This window comes from Euprymna scolopes, chromosome 27 (assembly GCF_053919585.1).
Source record: "Euprymna scolopes isolate OS-2025 chromosome 27, ASM5391958v1, whole genome shotgun sequence".
NCBI lineage: Eukaryota > Metazoa > Mollusca > Cephalopoda > Sepiida > Sepiolidae > Euprymna > Euprymna scolopes.
This window is the reverse complement of record NC_136508.1, coordinates 74075475-74097238: the sequence shown is the minus strand read 5'-3', so window position 1 is coordinate 74097238 and position 21764 is coordinate 74075475.

The window sequence follows — 21764 nt, the reverse complement described above, 5'->3', positions numbered from 1 at the left end:
GTGCCAAATACTTTGCAGCATTTACATCGCATTTTGCTATTTAAAGTATGGAATTCTTCTAACAGGTCACTCAGAGTAAATATATATATATATATATATATATATATATATATATATATATATATATATATATGTATGTATGTATATATATATATATGTATATATATGCATATACATATATATTTATATATATATATATATATATATATATATAGAGAGAGAGAGAGAGAGCGAGAGAGAGGGGTGTGTCTGTGATCTATCTAAATCTATGTATATACATATATGACTACTTCATTTGATTATATAAATTAATATACGAAAGAGTTATTTTATGCGTAAAAATTAAATATTTACTTCAACAGTGCTCAATACATAGGTAGAGTTAGGTAGTACGTTATAAAACTATATATGGCAATTAAGTTACACAGAATATTCCGCGTTCTATCCACGCTCGGATTTGTCAGGCTTAGGCGAAGAGTATAGTATGAACGGAGATGTTGACTAAACCGTCTGGAAAACACTATCTTTATGATGAATGAACTGATAATAACATAAATGTTATTATCAAGAATTTATTTAATGCATGCTCTATATTATGCAAATGTATAAAGTATTGAGCTTAGATTTGGAATTCTTTGCATACTAAAGAGCATGCATACAATAAAGACACAACTCTTCGCATATATATATATATATATATATATATATATATTTATATATATATATAATGAATATATATATAATGAATATATATATAATGAAAATGATGGAAATAGCATTCCGACAAAATAGAGAAAATAAAAAGGAACAAACCGTATTATGTGTTCCTTTTTATTTTCTCTCTCTCTCTCTCTCTCTCTCTCTCTCTCTATATATATATATATATATATATATATATATATATATATATATATATAATGATATACATGGAATATAAGTTTTTTGCCGTATATATACGTCATAATTACGTTGACCAACGGGTTATCGTCAGATCACTGAAGTTAAGCAACGTTGAGCCTGTTTAGTACCAGATAGGTGACCGTTAGGGGATTATTGGCGCGGTATATCTTCTCCCCTTAACTCGGCATTTGTTTCTAGCCGTTCTGTACGTACACTTCTCTTGACACTGGTATTTAACAATGTCGACTCACTTCCTGCCACAAAAATTTCTCGCGCAGCCAGCCATACCTGGGTATCCAGTGTCTGTCAAAGACTGAAGAATCCTCATGTCATCTATATCATTACACATATGATAATGTATGTTCATATAAATTATTTTGTATTTTTCTTTAGTATTTAATCAGCATTATTCATAATCAGAATTCAAAATATAAGCTCAATACATAATACATTTGCATACTAAAGAGCATGCATAAAATAAATTCTTGATTATTATATTTCGGTTAATATCAGTTCATTCATCATAAATATAGTGTTTTAGAGACGATTCAGTCAACATCTCCGTTCGTAATACACCTTTTATATTTTATTAAATTTCGTCATCTTTCTCAGCGGTTCTGCTGTTTTACCAGCATCGTAGATTACGGCTCCCCAACTTGTGGAGGTATGGTAATCGTTTGGAGACAAGTAGAGACGGTAATTTCCTGCTGCTTCATATATTGATTAGGAGATGCATCTCCTCCCCCACCTCAGTGAGTTAAACGTGCACCTAGATATCAACCCGGAAATTTCCACTACTTAACGCACTACATACAACGCTTAGACTTCCTACATCGTCACAGATCTGGTTCTGGCCAGGCTAACTGGTGATTAACCGGCGAGAACCGGTGTATCAACGTGATTTCGTCGTATAAATCTTGAAAAGCGCAATGGTTCCTTTAACCAAGTTACTCTGCTACGTACTGCAGGTTTATATCGTCCCATATGTTATTGCAATTTTTGTGTGTTCATACTAAAATATGTACCAAACGTTATTAGTTCAGTTTATTTCATTACCTTCCCTTAATATTAGTAGTAAAATATGTATGTATCCACTTCTTTTGGGGGGTATGTTATATCAATGCTAAACCGATGACTGTTCTGAAATAGGATGTTCCATACACAATCTGCAGTCACTTGCTACATATATTAGCAAGGAAAAGAAATAAAAGATGATTATATGTGAAGAGGAAATTACTTATCTTAGACGAGTTGCAAAGTTTTGGTACATTTGAAATTCTTCAATTACATATAACAGTTTCCATTTTGTTTCGGATATTTATACGTTAGTAGTGTGTGTTTGTGCTATATACTACTTCTGCACAGCACTATTCGATGGTTTCCTCTTAGAAAGGTCGACATATTTTTTTACAAAGGAGTCACTCCATATCAAGACCTGGAGGCTACTCACGGGTAAGTGTTAATAAGTGTACAACAGCAAATAAGACAGCATCGTAGTAGTCCTTAGTAATGGACATTATGTAAATTGGATTACTTTAAGGTTCATCAAAAACTTATTCACGTCGGAATTGAAGACAACACTATCGTAGTCAGTTGGGAAGCAGGAAAACAAAAGAATGTTTCACGGCGCTCAATTCTAAGAAAAAGCTTTGTTCATAGAATCTAAGGTTAGGTTTAGGTTTAGGAACAGGTAGAGAGTAGGGGGGATTATTGATGATGGTGTCAGCTATATGAGTGTTTTTCGTGAAAGTCAGGCCAGGGGGGTATAGAATGTAGCCCAGACAAGCACTTGCCATGAAAATAAAGACAAATCAGGGGCAGGCTCTCAACGTTGCTTTTGTAGCCAAGAAGTTGCAACAAAGTATAAATAGCATACTCGACTAGACTACTAACTGTTTGTTGAATTCTGTCATTGAATTCATCGGGCTTTAAATAATACATAATCAATTTAACTACGTTCTAATATTTCATCGTCAACCTTTACTTATTATAGACGAACGGCAGATATTTAATATGATATACTGTCGTTATATAAACGCTCGTGTACAAGGCTGTCGAAGTTACACGCGCCTGATGTCAACTGCAGATGAGATTAAACATATTGAGTCAATATGTATGACCTGCTTATATCATTGGCCTCATGCGCTCGACCCTGTTCATGTTAGGATTAATAATCTTCTTCGCGAAGCCTAAAGGGATTTCATCAGTGTATATTCCGCTGATCTGTGCTTCAATTAAATTAAATTGTTTGCCTAGGTAGCAGTGATTATAAACAGTAAACACATAAGGATTTATAAATCGGTAGAAAGAATGCAAATATATTTAAAGGCATTCTGACTTTTTATTTTGTAATTCTCCAACTGGTTGTGCATTTGATAAATCGTATTTAATAAATAAATAGTAAAACGGAAGCATGTATTATTAAGAATATAATTATGTATAAACGACTGAATAGATGTATTTTTTATTTAAAAATCTACCACTTCCAAATTAAAGTTTTAAATTGTATATGATTGATACCAGATGCAAAATATGTAGATAGTAATGGAATTTCGAATGAAACCTTTTTGTATTCATTAAGATGGGTTAAATTTTGAATAATAATTGTTCATATTCAGCTTATTCTATTTCTTTTGATTTTTATCAGTATTATTATTATTGTTATTATTATTATTATCGTTATTATTATTGTCATTATTATTATCCATTGTTATTATTCTGATTATTATTATTCTGATTATTATTATTATTATTATTATTATTATTCTGATTATTATTATTATTATTATTATTATTATTATTATTATTATTATTATTATTATTATCACAAATTGCTTAATTGAAACAATCGAAAGATTAAAAAAGTGTATTCGAAAATAAATGAAGATTGCAAACTGAGTGAGATATTTGTTTGGTGGTAGATAATGTCGTTTTTCGATCAGATTTATATATACGTAAAAAATTGCATTATTTTTGCACCAATCTAATAATAAAAAGAAAGATAACTGTAAAAAAGTTCATTTGAAGTAAATTATATTGTTTACTGTATAAAACAGACAAATGAAAAACGGAATAATTAGTTACAAAATTAGGAAAGATATAGAATATTGATGATGAATTTCTGCCTAGAAATGGAATTAGAGTGTGGTCTGACTCCCGTGCTCAAGTCAAACAACTAGCCTCTGATCGTTTTTCGGAAACTGTGGTTCGTGATGTCTACTTTTCCGAGAGTCTCCACAAGGAATTCTAAACGTCTCTGTATCGAATTCTTCTGAGTGCAATCAGCGAAGCTCGTATACTCCAGAAAGATGAAAGAAGACAACCAAGACAGGATTCAATCTACTAGAAATGAATTTCACAAAAGTTAGTCGTTTTACACGTTCAGTTCTTAGCACATTTTTAAATTCACAAATCTCTCTTCTTCGTGGATGGCACTAAGCCGGTTGTGGGAGGGGTCATGGAGCGTTTTAGAAGCTGGTCCTCCCCGAGATTTTCGGCGCAAAATCTGTTTGTTTCCGAGCGGCATTGGATTTTTATAGTAAGGTCGCAGGTCGAGGTGGATAATCCACCAGGCACTCAGATTAAGCTACGTATCTGCGGATTTCCAGATCTAATATGCGTTCGTGCAGTTCAGCCATAGTGTAGAGTTTTGTGAATCTGATGCCAAAATGAAATCAAATTCACACGAGCTAAGGGGGTCAACCCTTGTCAATTGTCCTTTCTAGAGCTCAGAGCATCTGCGCCAGTGTTCTTCAGGTCAGGCGAATGTCATTGCCCCTTATTCTAACGTTTCCTGTCATTTGTTTTTCAAACAACAAAATATATGTCTGTTTTTTTATATATATATGACGTTGACAATAAAACAAAATATATATCAAGATCTTCTAATTCAAATATTTCTGACATGCGCCGTTGTCTGAGATTCATTAGACACTCTTAGCATCTTTACTCGATCTTTCACAGGTCCCAGGGGTTCTCAACCTCTCCAATGGGAAGCAATTTTCTCCCTAAGGGCAATCACGCCATAAGAGGCCTTATTCTTAATGACGGAAAGACGACATTTTTAATGAAGCCGTGAATGGAACTTTAAAAAAAATACATGAATAAAATATAAAGAGTCTACTCCGAAAACATATTAAGGATGAACAATACGGAAACCACTGAATTTAGAAACATGACCAAGCAACAAAAAATCCAAGCAACAAAAAAAAACAAGCAACAAAAAAAAACAAGCAACAAAAAACAAACAACAAAAAACAAGCAACAAAAAACCGTATATTTAATACATAGGGAAATAAGATTTGTAGATTTTCTGCTAAGAGAAACGAAACAGTATGCTAAATGAACAACAAATGCAGAAACCTAACTGAAAATTAATTTTAAAACATGATCAACATTATTGATTTCACAGTATGTTTTAGTGTTATATCTTATCATATAGGAGAAAGCATAACAATTGTACAAGGAAAAGATAATGGACAGAAGACAAGAAAAGAAAATAAACATATAGAAGAAGACAAAGAGGAAGAAAATGAAGAGGACGAAGTCATTTAAGCAATAAATAATTGATTTTCCTTGTCCATAAATTGATGCAGATGTACTTTTATATATAACATTTGCGTGTATGAGATTTTTGTGTAGATGTATGTCTGTGTTAATACGAAACAACGATTATGAATGGATGATAACGCACTAGATGGTAATAAAGAAGAGCAAAAGATGAGAAACGTTGATCTATGGTAAAAATATGGTAAAAATATGGTAAAAATATCGTTCCTAGCATCCCCTTGGGCATGTGTAAAAATATCGTTCCTAGCATCCTCTTGGGCATGTATAAAAAGTGTAGAAAGACGACACAGAACATATTTTTAAAAAATCATGTTATCATAAAAACTGACATACAAATTTATCCAAGCTAAAATATATGATGTGTTAATAATGGAATAAATGAAATTCTTTAAGAGTATACAATAGATCTGTCTATGTATAAGCACATCACTAATGAAGGTCGTCTAGTAAAAAAAAAAAGATGAATTAAAGAATGACCTAAAAGGCAGATCACACGGGATTAAAGTAAATATTAACGTGAAGAAAGCTACTGTCATGTCAGTAATTGATATAATCGGAAAAAGAACAATCGCTGTAAAAAAAGACGACTGTCGGCAAGCGCATGAAAAAACTAATGTAAAAGAAGTGTAAATGCAAAATTCTCCATGACAGAAACAAAAGTATATGACCAGATAATTCCGCCTATCGGAGAATAAAAAAAGAGAAAAACGTTCCTTAAAAATCATATATGAAAGTAATATTAGACTAATATATGTAAACTAATACTTTAAGACAAAATATATCAGTACATTCTCATAATTTTATAAACCTCTTCTCTTTTTACTACAAAATATATACATACACACACATATATATATATATATATATTTATATATATATATACTTATATACACTTGTGCCCGATATTATTCATACCCCTCGGATCTTTGAGATTTCTATAAGAATATTGCTCAAACCAGAAGGTAGACAATATTAAAGGGATTTCAAACAATAAATCAAGCATAAGCATTTAATTTAAACTCAACAAATAAATAAATTATGCAAGTTTGAAACAGTATACAAAGAAAAACAATAATGGCACTAGTTCAAAATTATTCATACCTCTCTTACTAATAGTCAATAGCATGCCCTTTATTCTTAATAACTGCCTGTAACCGTTTTGGATATTTATCAACAAGGTTTTTACAAGCATCAACACTGATTTTTTTACCATTCTTCAATGCAGTAGTTCTCCAAATCCCTCAAATTTCTAGGTTTCCGCTTTTTAACCTTAGTTTTCAATATGTGCCAGAGGTTTTCGATAGGGTTCAGGTCGGGACTCTGGCTAGGCCATTCCAAAATATTAATTTGATTATCCTCAAACCATTTCTTGACTATTTTGGCAGTATGTTTTGGATCATTATCCTGTTGAAGGACCCAGTTTGGTCCTAAATGGAGCTTCTCCGCATCCTGTCTAATGTTTTTCTGGAGTATCTCCAAATATTGCTCCTTCTTCATGGTTCCATCTATCTTGACCAAACTACCTGGACCACTAGCCGAAAAGGAGCCCCAAAACATTAGGCTACCACCACCATGTTTCACCGTGGGTATGGTGTTCTTTGGGTTGTAAGCTTCTCCTTTCTTCCTCCAAACGTAAGAAGCATCCATATGACCAAACAATTCAATTTTTGTTTCGTCAGTCCAAAATACTTGAGAAAACGGACTCTGAAGAATTCACATGGGTCCTAGCAAACTTTAGACCTGCTGCAAGGTGTTTTCCGGTGTGCAATGGAGTCCTTCTTGGTCTTCTTCCTTTCAGACCATTTTCATGCAGAGTCCTTTGCAATGTTTGCCTTGATATTTTTATGCCAGAAGACTCCAGATTTTCTAAAATGTCCTTAGTAGTGGTGGTTGGATTTGCATTAACACTGCTTACAATATCCCTGGTGTCTCTAGCAGACAGTTTCCTTTTCCTTCCTCTACCAATCAAGTTGTTTGTTGTGTGGTGGCTCTGGAATTTTTTGATGATGCTCTGTACTGTTGCTGTAGGGACCTCAAATTTCTTGGAAATTGACTTGTAACCTAAACCATCCTTATGTGAATTCGCAATTTTAGTCCTAAGATCATTACTAAGCTCTTTTTTCTTCCCCATTCTAATAATTTTTATTCTTTTATTGGTTTTTCAGTTGATATCATTTTAATTTCTGAAAAATGCAAAAAACGAAATGAAACTAATCAAAGGTTGTATAAAAGCATTCAAAATAAGAATCAAACAGGAAACAAGCAGTCAGAAACTCGATTAATACTGAAAAAATAAGGGGGTATGATTATTTTTGAACATTGCAGATTTTATAAATAGCTGTATATTTCTTTTATTACAAGTATCCCGAGATTTTAAAATGACGAAAATGATCAGAAGAGGTTTATTAAGAATATGTATCAATATGGACGTAAACAATAAATTCTTACAAAGTTACACCTAATAAACTCAATTTTCAAGGAGGGGTATGAATAATATCGGGCACAAGTGTATATATATATATATATATATATGTACGCAAATATATGATAATTGCAACGTCTTGTCAGACGAGTGTCATCCCCTCAGCCACTTGTCCATGAGCCCAAGATTGAGCTCCATCGCCACAGGGCCATGTTAATAGGCAAATGCTTGAGGGAGTAGCTATACACAGATGATGTTACAGAGTCTTATCTTTGTACGTCACCTAAGTCTCTCTCTCTCAGTTCAAAATGGTGAGATCCAGCAACAAGCAAGAGCAAGATAGCCAGCAACAAGTTAAACTGCAGACGGGCTAGATGCGGGTACTGGTCTCCCGCTTTATGGCTTTTTAAATCAGAGAGTTGCCTCTCCTAGAAAGGTTGCCTTCACCATGTCCTATTGGAGCAGTCTCCACCCCCAACACACACATACATACACACATGGTGCTTGTTGGCCGTTGAACCCGTAAAAGGGTGTATTCGCCCTTTGGAAGGTCTTGTTTTTAATCCTTCAGGGAGACTAGCAAACCTCCTCATCAAACAAATCTGGTGGGAGATGTGTATATATATATATATATATATATATATATATATATATATATATATATATATATATAGTCATTCACATACAGTACTGTTTCGCTGTTTCACAGCTCATCAGTGCGGCTAGACAGGCAACTACCTCAAGCCAGGATTGAAACCTGACCGTTTGTACGGCAGTCAAGGCTCCTAACCATTACGCTATTGGCGGCTGCTTGAACGAGTAGTGAGTTTAACGATGTTTTGATATCGTCCGAAATACCTCCGCTCGATTTGTTTACACAAAGAGCGTCGCTTATATGCTAATGGTAATTCGTGTTTCACTTCTCAATATGCTCAACTCAAGGTGAGGAGCACTATAGTCATTCACATACAGTACTGTTTCGCTGTTTCACAGCTCATCAGTGCGGCTAGACAGGCAACTACCTCAAGCCAGGATTGAAACCTGACCGTTTGTACGGCAGTCAAGGCTCCTAACCATTACGCTATTGGCGGCTATATATATATAAGAACAAATAGTTAATAGAACATGTTTCAAAACACTTTGAAAAAGAGTTAAAAAACATTGATTTAAAAAGGAAACCCTGAATAAGTGGATAGTCCTTAATCACTGGAGTTTCGAAGAAATACTTTGCTTCTACTCAGAGGGTGGGATTTATCAAAATGCAGATCGGATTTTGCATATATATATATATATATATATATATACAGAGAGAGAGAGAGAGAGGAGAGAAAGAGATAGAGAGAGAGAGAGAGAGGAAGACCGAGAGGGGGGAGTTAAAACGGAAGTTCAACATGTTCATATTTAAAAACCCGTAAACGTAAGCTAAATTAAATGCAACTGTTTAAACAACTAAGACATTTGATTTGCCCTTTACTCTTCTATAAGTGTACCTGCACATATTTAACTTATAATTGAAGTATCCTAGTGTTTACGTCGATTTAAAAAAATACACTTTAAATCAAGAACGGAATAAAAACCAAATTATCTAAAAACAAAATTAAAATATCCACTTTTTAGGCGACATAGCATCTATAATCGTAATTGTTACGCTTCAATTTTATACACCGTAACATTTAGTCCATATATCTCGACTTTTTCTTTAGTGATCGTCAAGAGCCTGTGTTTTTAGCTTATCCAATCGATAAATCGCCCGCAGATTGAAATATAAGAAGAAACCGATACGAATGACGGAGCAAAAGCACTAACACACCGGCAGTGTTTGTGATGCACCTTAATCTGGTCGGTATAAACTTATTTCTTACAAGGAAAAAGATGCTATCGGGAGCCACAGCCTCAGCACAATATTTGAAACGGCTCACCAAATTACGCAATAGTACAATCTTGTTAAAAAAGTGCCCTCTTTCTACAGTTAAGAACAAATTAAAGAAATTTAATTTGCGGGGATGTGTTGCAAGACGTAAGCGAATAATTTCTATAAATAACAAGAAGCGCAATCTGAACTTCGTCAAATGAAATGAAGATCTTGACCCTTTCTATTAGTCGAAAATGATTTTTAGTGAAGAAAGCAAGTTCCATCGGCTATGCAGTGATGGTAGGCACTATGTCCGTCGAGGGAAAAACGAGGAATTCTCTCTTAGGTGCATAATTTAAACGCTGCAAAGTAGTGGAATTTCAGTATTTGTGTGGGGCGTTATTAGTGTCAATGGTCCAGGGCGTATACTTCACTTGCAAGGTCAAATTAATTCGTACAAGTATATTTAATATGTTGACTGGGCATTTCTAACTTAATTTGGCCGGAATTTGGATTGTGATCCTATCTTCATGCAGGCTCATGCTCCCATTAACACAACTTCCAATGTCTTTAATTTTCTTAGAGAGCATGCTATTCCGTGTTGGGGCTGGTCTACACAATCTTCAGACCTCAACTCTACTGAAAACGCATGGCATTACATCAAGCAACAGCTATGTAATTTTAAAATTCAAATCTGGAAGAACTTTGAAAAAAGAAAGAAAAAAAAGTAGCACGTCATTTCACCAGAGTATTGACGCAGTTTAATTAAAGGAATAACCAAAAAAATGTTGGCTATCAAATTGCAGAAGGTCTATGCTACTAAATATTAACACGTTCATTGTGTCTCTGCTGCATTTGTGTTTATTGAATGTTATGAAGTAATATTTAAATACCAATTGTCCATGATGCAAAGTTCCTTTTTATCTTCTCGATTTGAAGATCATTTTAAATTTTAGGTGAACACTAGGATACTTTAATTAAAAGTCAAGTATAAACAGGTAACATCATAGAAAACAAGTGATGCATGCACGGATACCTGTTCGTGCACAGCAACCAGGGCAAAAAATTGACTAAGTTCCATACCCCACCCCATTTAGCCCCAAAAGTCCCAAGACGATGTAAAATTCTGGTAAAAATGAACAATCGGTAAAGTCTTAGGTTTAAACATTTGTAAATTTGAGTTCTGCACTATGCAAAAAAGAAATGAGTAAGTTCATCATTTGTTCCCTCCATTTAGACCCAAAATTCCCCAAGATCCAAAATATAGAAATGTGAGTTCAGCTCTATGCAAAACTGATAAATAGACGTACACAGAAAATTTTGGACAAATATGCTAAAGTTGTCCCAAAAATTGGGTGTGTTTATGTGCCCAAAAAGAGCCCCTGGGGCACACCCAAGAATTATCACGAAGTATAGACAAACAAAACAATGTGGAAATCAGTTAGTAACATTTTTTCAGAAAGGTTTATGAAAATCCAAGACATCAATAATAAGCACCAAAAAGTGCCAATTTTTGCCATTTTAACACGAAAGACAACCCTATTGGTCAGCGAGTAACCAGAATTTTACCGGAAAATCAATTTCGTTAGTTTTTTACTCATATCGTATTTTATATTTTTGTAAAATGTGAAAAAATTCCAATGCGCAGTTGTTTAAAAAAAGTGCGGACAGAGGATCAAAAGCCAGACAAACGGACGAGTGTGAATTTATAGGTCCACTCTCCTTTTTTCGGGGGAAGAAAAAAGAAAAAAAAAATTGGGTTCCATGACCTAAAATTTACATCAGCACATTTTACGTTATAGCTTACCGTTTGAGCTATCATCAGATAGATATAGAAACCTTAAAAGATGATTAAATTTAAGGTATAAATGTATAATAAGTCATGCGAACAAAGTAACTTCATATTGATTTACAATTGCCCAGTTTTAGCTGTTTCCAATTTTGATCTTTCAGATATTTGACCGAGTACAGCCAAGACTAAATTGATTTCACTGGTTTAAATATATGAATACCTAATTTTAAGACTGTTGACCTAAAATTGACGGATAATTTAGGCAGAAACCCTAAGTGACACCGACTAGAGAGACTCATTAACCGGGTCAATTTATATATATATATATATATATATATATATATATATATATATATATATATATATATATATATTTGTATATAGTGAGTTTTAAAATATATATTCCAATAAAGCTTACTTGCCATACATATTTTAGAACTTACTACCAAGCTCTACCTATGTATTGAGCACTGTTGAAGAAACTACTTAATGTTTTCGCATAAATTTATACTTTCGTATATTTATTTATGTGATTAAATGGAGGAAATTGATATATATATATATATATATATATATATATGTATATATATATATATACAGAGAGAGAGATAGAGAGAGAGAGAGAGAGAGAGAGAGAGAGAGAGAGGGTGACCCCCCAAAAAAAACAGAAGACATTCAATTGTTTTCCTGAGCATTTTACAGTCAACGGAGAAAAAAAAGGCCAAAGGCACTAGTGTTTTGATGTGATGTTTTGAATATAATAAACTAGTCATGACCAACGTTTCATTTCATTCGGACAAAACCCTAAGAAACGGTGCCTAATTAGAGATGGGGCTCGTTTTTGTTAGGTCACCCTATATATATATATATATATATATATATATATATATATATATACATATATATATATATATCTATATATATATATATATATATATACATATATAATTTACCCTTCTTCCAATTGGGGATCCACACATGGTGGACGGCATATATATTGTTTTCACATTTAAGTAACCATTGACATATGTTTCGTTGTCTACGACTCATCAGAGTTGCGTGAAAGATTCAACCACCTTGATACATCATTGGATTATTTTATGTTAAGACCAATATATATATATATATATATATATATATATATATATATATATATATATATATTGTGTGTGTTTCTACATTTCAAATCCATCTGTTTGTTTTAGTCCGTCTGTCGCACACATAATATATATATATATATATATATATATATATATATATATATATATATATATATATGTATATATATATAAGCTTAGAATACTATTCATTTACTCGCTCCTTGTTAAGGAATGTATTCAGTGCAGATTTAAATATAATCCTGAATATTATATTTGGAACGTATGCGAACTACGAGATAAGAAAATGAATATAATGTATTCGTAAGAAAAAATTGAATCGCTGCTGGCTAGTAATTAGTTCGTTCCAATTAGTCTTATTGATATGGGCTGGTTCCACCCGTAATATGCCGAAGCCGCTAATATTTAACCTTTTCTCCTCGCAGTGGCACTCCTTATCCCATTTGCGCAACTGAAGTAAACAACTCAGTGATATACATTTGTCACTGGTTTGGTTTACTGATATATTGTCATAAGCTACGAGCAAGGGTAACCAGAGTTGTCCAGAGTGTTGAATAGCATAGCGTTTCAGCTTAACCCATTATATGTGGCAAGGCATGGTACGAACAAAACACGGATTAAAGTGAATATTTTTTCTATGAGTTTGGGTTAATCTAGTAGATGCAACTACGTGAACGCCTAGGAAGGCAATGATTATATTACTGGAAGATATAAGATATAGCATATATATATATATATATATATATATATATATATATATATATATATATATATATACGTATATATATGCATATATATATATATATATATATATATATATATAACTACTTCATTTACTCACATAAACCTAATATACGAAACTATAGATTTATGCGTAAACTTTAAGAATTTCCTTCAAAAGTGCTCAATACGTAGGTAGAGCTAGTTAGTAATTTATGAAATATATATGGCGATTAAGCTACACTGAATATTCTGCGTTTCATCCACTATAGGATTCGTCAGGCTTACGCGTGAATTCTGTGGTTGCTTCTTGTTTTTATATATGTTGAGGATTTCTAGTTAGCCAATCAGCTTTCTAGTATCCACCGCACCCCTTCCTATCAGCCAATGAGCATGCATTTTATCAAACAAAGGATATGTTTTAGAACTAGGTTAGTGGTTTAAGGTAGACGTTTTCGTTCTTTTTTATATATATATAAAAATATGCCTATGTGTACACACACATGCATATATATATATATATATATATATATATATACATATATGTGTGATCGGTTATGTATATTCATGTTTATTTAATTTATTTATTTGTTTTTTTCTATTTTTACTGTTAGTTTTAAAGCTATTTTGTATAATAATGATAACAATAATAATAATAATAATAATAATAATATAAATACTAATAATAATAATAATAATAATAATAATAATAATAATAATAATAATAATAATAACTAACCAACCCCGGACAAGAACAACCATACCATAAATAAAAATACAAATAACGAACAAGATAAATGTAATTGTAGACACGGCACACTTTTCCAAAATAAATTCCTAACAAAAACAATATTTGCGAGAGAAAACCCGAATAAAAAGAAAAAAGTACATAGGCATGACTTCCTTAGATTTCAAAACCCGATACTATGACCACAAAAGTATATTCCAAAATAAAGAAAAACACCGTATAAAAATAACACTAGCGAATAAATACTGGGAACTCAAAGAAAGCGGACATTCGCCGGTAGTCGAATGGAAAATAATGAGACAAGCTACCACGTGCAGACATTTAGACGATCCATGTAAATTATGCCTCCATGAAAAATTTGGTATCCTGTCCTTTAAAGAACATCAAAATCTATTAAACTGTAGACGAGAAATAGCTAAAAACTGTGTTCACAAAATAAAACTTACTCCAGGATAGCGATACAAAATAGCTTTAAAACTAACAATAACAATAGAAAACAAACAAATAAATAAATTAAATAAACATGAATATACATAAACGATCACACATACATGTATATATGTATATATATATATATATGTATATATATGTGCATGTGTGTGTACACATTGGTATATTTATATATATATATATATATATATATAAAAGGAAGGAAAACGTCTACCTTAAACCACTAACCTAGTTCTAAAACAGATCCTTTGTTCGATAAAATGCATGCCCATTGGCTGATAGGAAGGGGGGTGGTTGATACTAGAAAGCTGATTGGCTAACTAGAAATCCTCAACATATATAAAAACAAGAAACAACCACAGAATCCGCGCATAAGCCTGACGAATCCTATAGTGGATTAAACGCAGAATATTCAGTGTAGCCTTATCGTCATATATATTTTATAAATTACTATATATATATATATATATATATATATATATATGTATATATATATATATATATATATATATATATATAAATGTATTATTTTATATTTTATAATACTTGGGCTCGATTCATTTCTAAACAAACAAACACACCGAAAAATAGAAATGCACTAAATAAAAATAAACCAATATATTAACTTAATATAAATGGTCTGTTAAATTTCTTAATTTTTTTGCAAATGATTTATCGGACCTATTTTTAAAAGGAAACTGAATGTTTTATTTGTAACCGCAAATTGTTAAATGTAAGTACAGTTTTTATTAACACTTTTTTTCGTTTTTTTCTCAAAAGAAAGTTTTGTTTAAGGAAAGCTAAGAAAATTGTTTACGAAAAGATTGTTACCAGAAGTGAGACAGGCAGCGATGGAGAAAGAGTGAGAAAGAGGAAAATAGAGTGAGAAAGAGGAAATATTTGTCTTGGAAGAGAGAGACAGGGGAGATATATATTTAGTTGGGGAAATATATACAGATAACGCAGGTTTAAATAAAGTATATATAAACAAAATGCATATTAAAAAACATAACTATGTTTGTAAAAAGTATGATATATTACTGAAACAAAGGTATACATCTACCGAACGAGCAATTTACTCAAAGCGCAAACATATTTATCATTGCGACGCCATGTTTGAATGGTACATTATCGTTCGTTTGTATGCTAATTCCGAATTTAGCAAAGTTCAGAAATCATCCAATCAGGAGGAGCTTTATAATTCTGAAGAGAGTGGTATTTTTTAATAGAAAAGGGGGAAACTGTGCTTTTTCAATCAGTTAATGATCCACTTACGAAGGTTGTACCCCCATATTTGTATTAAGTGCGGAATATCTCCCGGTAATTAATACCGGTGGTAGGACTTGTTATTTATATGAAAAATAGGAACTAGTTCCTTTACAAGTTGTTGCGATAGTGATGGTATTGCTCCTAGTATGTAATCTAGAATTATATTATACGACTAAATATGTCTAAAATTTCGTTCTAAAGTTACAGAAGATAGTGGCTAATAATTTGAACAGAATAAATTAATATGTTACATATGGTGTTGGGAACCGACGGTACTTTGGTTCAAAGAATGGTTTCTGCAATCACAATATTGTAGATATATATAAAAAAACATTTATATTCGTGATTTAACGTTTAAATAACGATTTCTTATATTGTCACATAGCTTTACAAAGGACACATACAATATTTTTTTTAAAGTTTAAATAAATTATAAGTATATAATCATATTTCATTTATGTTTATACCTGTGTATTATTACCGGATTATGGATGTCTAATCATGTTTCTAATATATGTAATACATATACATCGAATATACCTTCAAATGAACGACAAAACTTGGTGGTTACATATCGATGAAAAGTTTTCTTCCAGAACAATATCCTATATAATAGAAAATCCTTATTTTCTGATATCTATATTACAGTAACCAAAGTAGGCGTGTGAACTACACATTCTTCTCTCCCTCTTAGACAATTTTACAAAAGAGTTTCTACACTAATATATACACAATTTTCCTTTTTAGGGTTAATATTTATTTTATAAATATTACCTTTATTCTATATAATTATACAACTCATATTAATTTACTTGCTTAGACGTTTAAACCGTCCATTCGGTTTCTTATTCTAGTTTTTAAAAAAATCGTCTGCTTACCTATTTCATGACCGACATTTTCAAACCTTATATTAATTGGCACTGTTGCTATGCTAAGGATACACAAGGTCAACAATATGTTTGGTTTTTATTCATTCAACTTGCTTTTTTTTACAAATAAATGTAATTATACTTCGTTTAGTTTTAAAAAATGATTTCAATATGCATACGAACTATATTACTATAATGATTTGTATTACCATATTCACTATTTTAGTAGACCTCATATGGATTCTGATGACTTTTTTCAGACCTTACTTGAAAATATTTTCTCTACAAGGAGGGTGAGGTAGAAACATAGTTTTAGTAGACCTTTAAGGGAGACCTCTTTTATTTCAATTCGTGCTTGCAGTAGTGCTCTGGAGGTGTGTAGAGTTTTATTTCTTTACTCATTACTTAAAGAGTTTTCTAGAGAAAATAAAAGACAATACAATATTAAAATATTTTTCATCTTACACTATAAAGTAACGGAAAGACTGGTATGGTTATAATGTTCTAACATTTACAAATAACGCCGGCAAAATGCTATACATTGCATAAATACCATGCTTAGTTAATATAAAATTCTTAGATTCAAAGATTGAACTAAGTATCAGCATCATCTCACGCACCTACATTATCTAGATTTAGTCAGACTTAGTAAAATGGTAGGTTTACCTTTTAAATCGTTCGAAACATTGTTCGATCCAAAGTAAACCACATACAGTATCGTTAAATAATATAGTTATTAGCATTTAGTCTGGGGTGTTATGGGGGAGGATCATTACATTATACTTAAACTATATAGCAATAAAATTATTAAATTATACAATATGTACTTTTTGATAAAGATTAATTTTTGGAAGATTTAATTTAAATATAGTTTTGGGCCTAGGTCTACACAGCTCACATATATACACCATAACATATGGGTTAAATCATCACAAAATCTACGCATTAAATTAGGCGTCATTTCGGCATGACAGTTTTGAATGTTTTCTTTTACGCCGTCTATTATTTTTGGTTTATAACCGTTTGTGGCTTTACATGGCTCCAATCGGAGTCATTTAATTGAGTTAAATCACACTAAATATGTTGCCAGGTAACAGGTACATTTCATGAAATTATTCCTCCATCATCTGTTTCTCTCAGTACATTAATCGTATCATTAGCAATTTGCAGGCACAACTCTGGGGAAAACTTCCTCATTAATATTTGTCAAACTAATCTGAACTCCAAATAATTCCTAATTAATACGCAGATAGCGGAAATAGAGTTCTTAATTTGAAATATGCCGTCTCTTAAAATATACATAGCTTGGCGGACACACAGACACTGAGACATGTTAAATCTTCACGAATGAATGTTATAGCTGTAGCTTCTTATTGGCAACCGTGTTAAATTTCGAAAAATACATATTCTTGTCACTAAATTACAAAGCATGAAACCCTCAATGTTTTTACAATGTACACTGATATTAATGATAATGCTACCGTACCTTAATAAATATATGAGTCCCATAAAATATCTAAAAATTAGACTAATTGTACGAAAAAAAAACTGCTGCATGAATACAACGTAAAACCCACTCCGCCTTATTTTGTGGAGCTTCAATGAAGGATGTTTCTGACATGATTTTTAGCTTGTTATGTTAGACTCTGTCCATCCAAAACTGCTTGACGACTATTTTTCTACTTTTGCTGTATTTTCCTGGCATATGTAGAGGGTTACGCACAACTTATTTCATAGCTTTTCGAAAAATATCAAGTGATAATAAGATGTCTCGATCTTATATTTAACGAAAGTAAGAGCAAATGGAAAGTATGTACTGTATATTGTCAATTCTGTTTCATGAAAAACAATTTCATCAACATAATAAACAATTATTATAACAAATCATTTATATTCCAATATAACACAATGCTACATAAATGCATTTAATTACGAAGTAAGAACCTACAAATGCAGCGTTAATATATTAGTTAATTATTAATTTAAACATGTAAAATTTAAATTAAACTTTGTTTCCAGCATCAGTTCTATATATATATATATATATATATATATATATATATATATATATATATATATATATATATATGCATTTACTGGTGTATAACATATTGTTAAGTTATCTATTTGCTTGTGGATATAATGTTTAAGACTTAAAATTTCATCTCATGGGAATGATAATAATCACACTAAGAAAACAAGACCCTTCGTTTTCTTAGACGTTCATTTATTTTACACCACGAAATTATACATACTGTTGTGGTTGCAAGGTTGAACAATAATTAGTAAGGAAATACAATGAAGACGCAAACAACAAGATAACGCAATAATAAGTGTTTTAAGGAAAAGGTATATTTACAATATGTACAAATGACGGTGTCGAGCCAGAGAGTCTTGGTGGGAGGACATGTACGCTCTTCGGCGTCACTTCCGGTGGCATTTGAGTAAGACACCCCAAGGCCAACCTAGTCTTGCCATTTATAGTGTTATCTTATTCGAATATGCAAATAAGTGGTTGCCGCTTGATGTTTTAAATATTTCCACTTTTACGTATTTTCGCCGATCTTTGTCTAATTTTGTATTTGATTTTGTTTGCTGTATTCTCTTTCTGGTGTAATCTTTAGATCTGCAGCAATCGCTTTTGTGTCCCACCTTCTTACAAATGTAGCATTTTTTCTTCTTATAAGGACAATCTGATTCTCAATGCTTTTCTGCACATCTCTTACAGTTATATCTAGGCAGAGGCTTGTTATATTCCGTACTATATTTATGGTTATTATCTTTGGAATATCCCGTTCCATTGCTTTTCTTTGTAAAGCTCTTGGTTGGTGTGTATGGTTTTCTAACTTTTCTTACATATGCCACTCCGGATTCTTCTATATTTTTTAATCCTTTTTTAGTGTAATGGCCCTTTTACAGTCCTCTGCTAGTTTCTGGAAGGTTAAATCTTGCTCAGATTCCAGCTTAGACAACACTCGTCTGCGTATTTCTGCATTTTTCGTGGAAACTAACCCTTGAGCGAAGATTAGACATTTAAAATCTTCTACCGTTAGTTCTGCAAGCTTAAAATTATCGCAGGTTTTATTGACAACTGATGCGTATGTCAAATAATCTTGGTTGTCCATCTTTCTTAGATTCATGCACAGTCATCTTTTATGAATAAGAGAGAGTCTTGGTGGGCGTCATTCCGGTGGCATTTGAGTAAGACACCCCAAGGCCAACCTAGGCTTGCCATTTATAGTGTTATGTTATTTGCATATGCAAATAGGGTGTTGCCACCACAACACATAGTGTAAATAAATCCTATTCATGCGCGTAAGATCAGCAAACCTATCACCTTCGCCTACGTCACAATAGTTCCGTCAGATAGGTCATACAATTCCACTTCTCTGGGGGCCACGCCTAAAAATTAGCAATATTAGTAAAATAAAAGAAATATAACACTCATAAAATAAGTAAGTCTCATTTATTCATTTTGAGAGCCACCTTAACAAACATTTTTTTTTAATGGTATTTCTATTTAATAAAAAAAAATACGCCATTAGCTATGTCTAATTTTTGGTTTTAGTTTTTCTCCGATAGAAGCGACACTGACGACTTACCGACATCTATAAAATGAGACAAAAATTTAAAAAAATGACAAAATAATTAAGCCATATTATATTATACTGAATTTCATCAAATGCTTTTCAAATAGAAATAATTTAAAAAAATGATTTTCTATTTAAATATAATTTTACAGCACTACTTCGTTTCTACATCTTTAAAATTTAACATCACACGCTATTGCTTTTAAAAGGTGCGACCTCTTTAGTCTATCAATAGGAGAATTTGAGAGGCATTTTGTATATAAACAAAGAGAATAAGTGGTTTAAATGAAGTATGGAACGCCTTTAACGTCTGACATGATTTGTTCAACTGCGTTTACTAATCCCATTTTTTACAGAGAAACTATCAAGTTACGCGTCCATACAACTAAGATATATACTATCTTATTTGTATGGACGCATGAGTTGTATGGATGCCTGATTAGTAGAATGTTGAACTAGATAAAATATAAAAATTAAAATCGGGGCATAGCCATTAAATAGATTGTGCCGAGGCCCATATGGTTAGGTCGTCAGTATTGCACACTTCCTGCGTGCGTTACCTGGGTTCGCACCTATGTAGGAGCACGTCACTGATGAGATGCAGTACATCGAACCCCGCTTTGGGTGTAGCGTTGTCCGTTGTTGATGCAATTGCTCGATTCCATCTAATTCTGGGTTCTAGCTTCATCATGACAAATTGTATGTGAACGGGTATATATATATATATATATATATATATATATATATATATATATATATATATATATATATCAGGAGAAAGAGTATTAGATATATAAGTAAACGATAGATAAATATATATATATAGTTCTAGATATCAGAACAGGAAAAGCAAATTCTTTGAAACTGTCTTCCTATAAGGTCTATCTAATAGATATTTATAATATAGGACGAAAACACTCGCGTAAAATAGAAGACTTAACTTTCCATCTAACAAGATTAATATATCCGGCTTAATTGTATGTTGTTCATTCAACTTCACACCAGTTTCTAATATCTGATATATTTTACTTGTAATTTGATGCTGCAAAACGAACGTATCAAATATCTTATACGACAAAAGAGACGAATTTGATCGTGGGATAATTCGTGCGAAGATATACGATTTTGAAATAAAAGAAGCGACTAAATAGATTAAAGAACAATAACGAAAATCAGGATAATTTTGTTAGTTTGCGTGTAAATGAATTACGGGATTAGATTATCCATTTCAATCAACGATCTTGGTCAACGGTAGTATGAACACAAAAATGAAGTGGAAATGAATATTTCAGAACATTCACTGTTATACGAACACTGCTCAGATATAATGATAAATGCGTACATACACACACACAAATATATGTATATATATATATATATATATATATATATATATATATATATATATATATATATATATAATCACTATGTTTTAACCCCAATTTTTAAATATAAAATTCTGGTA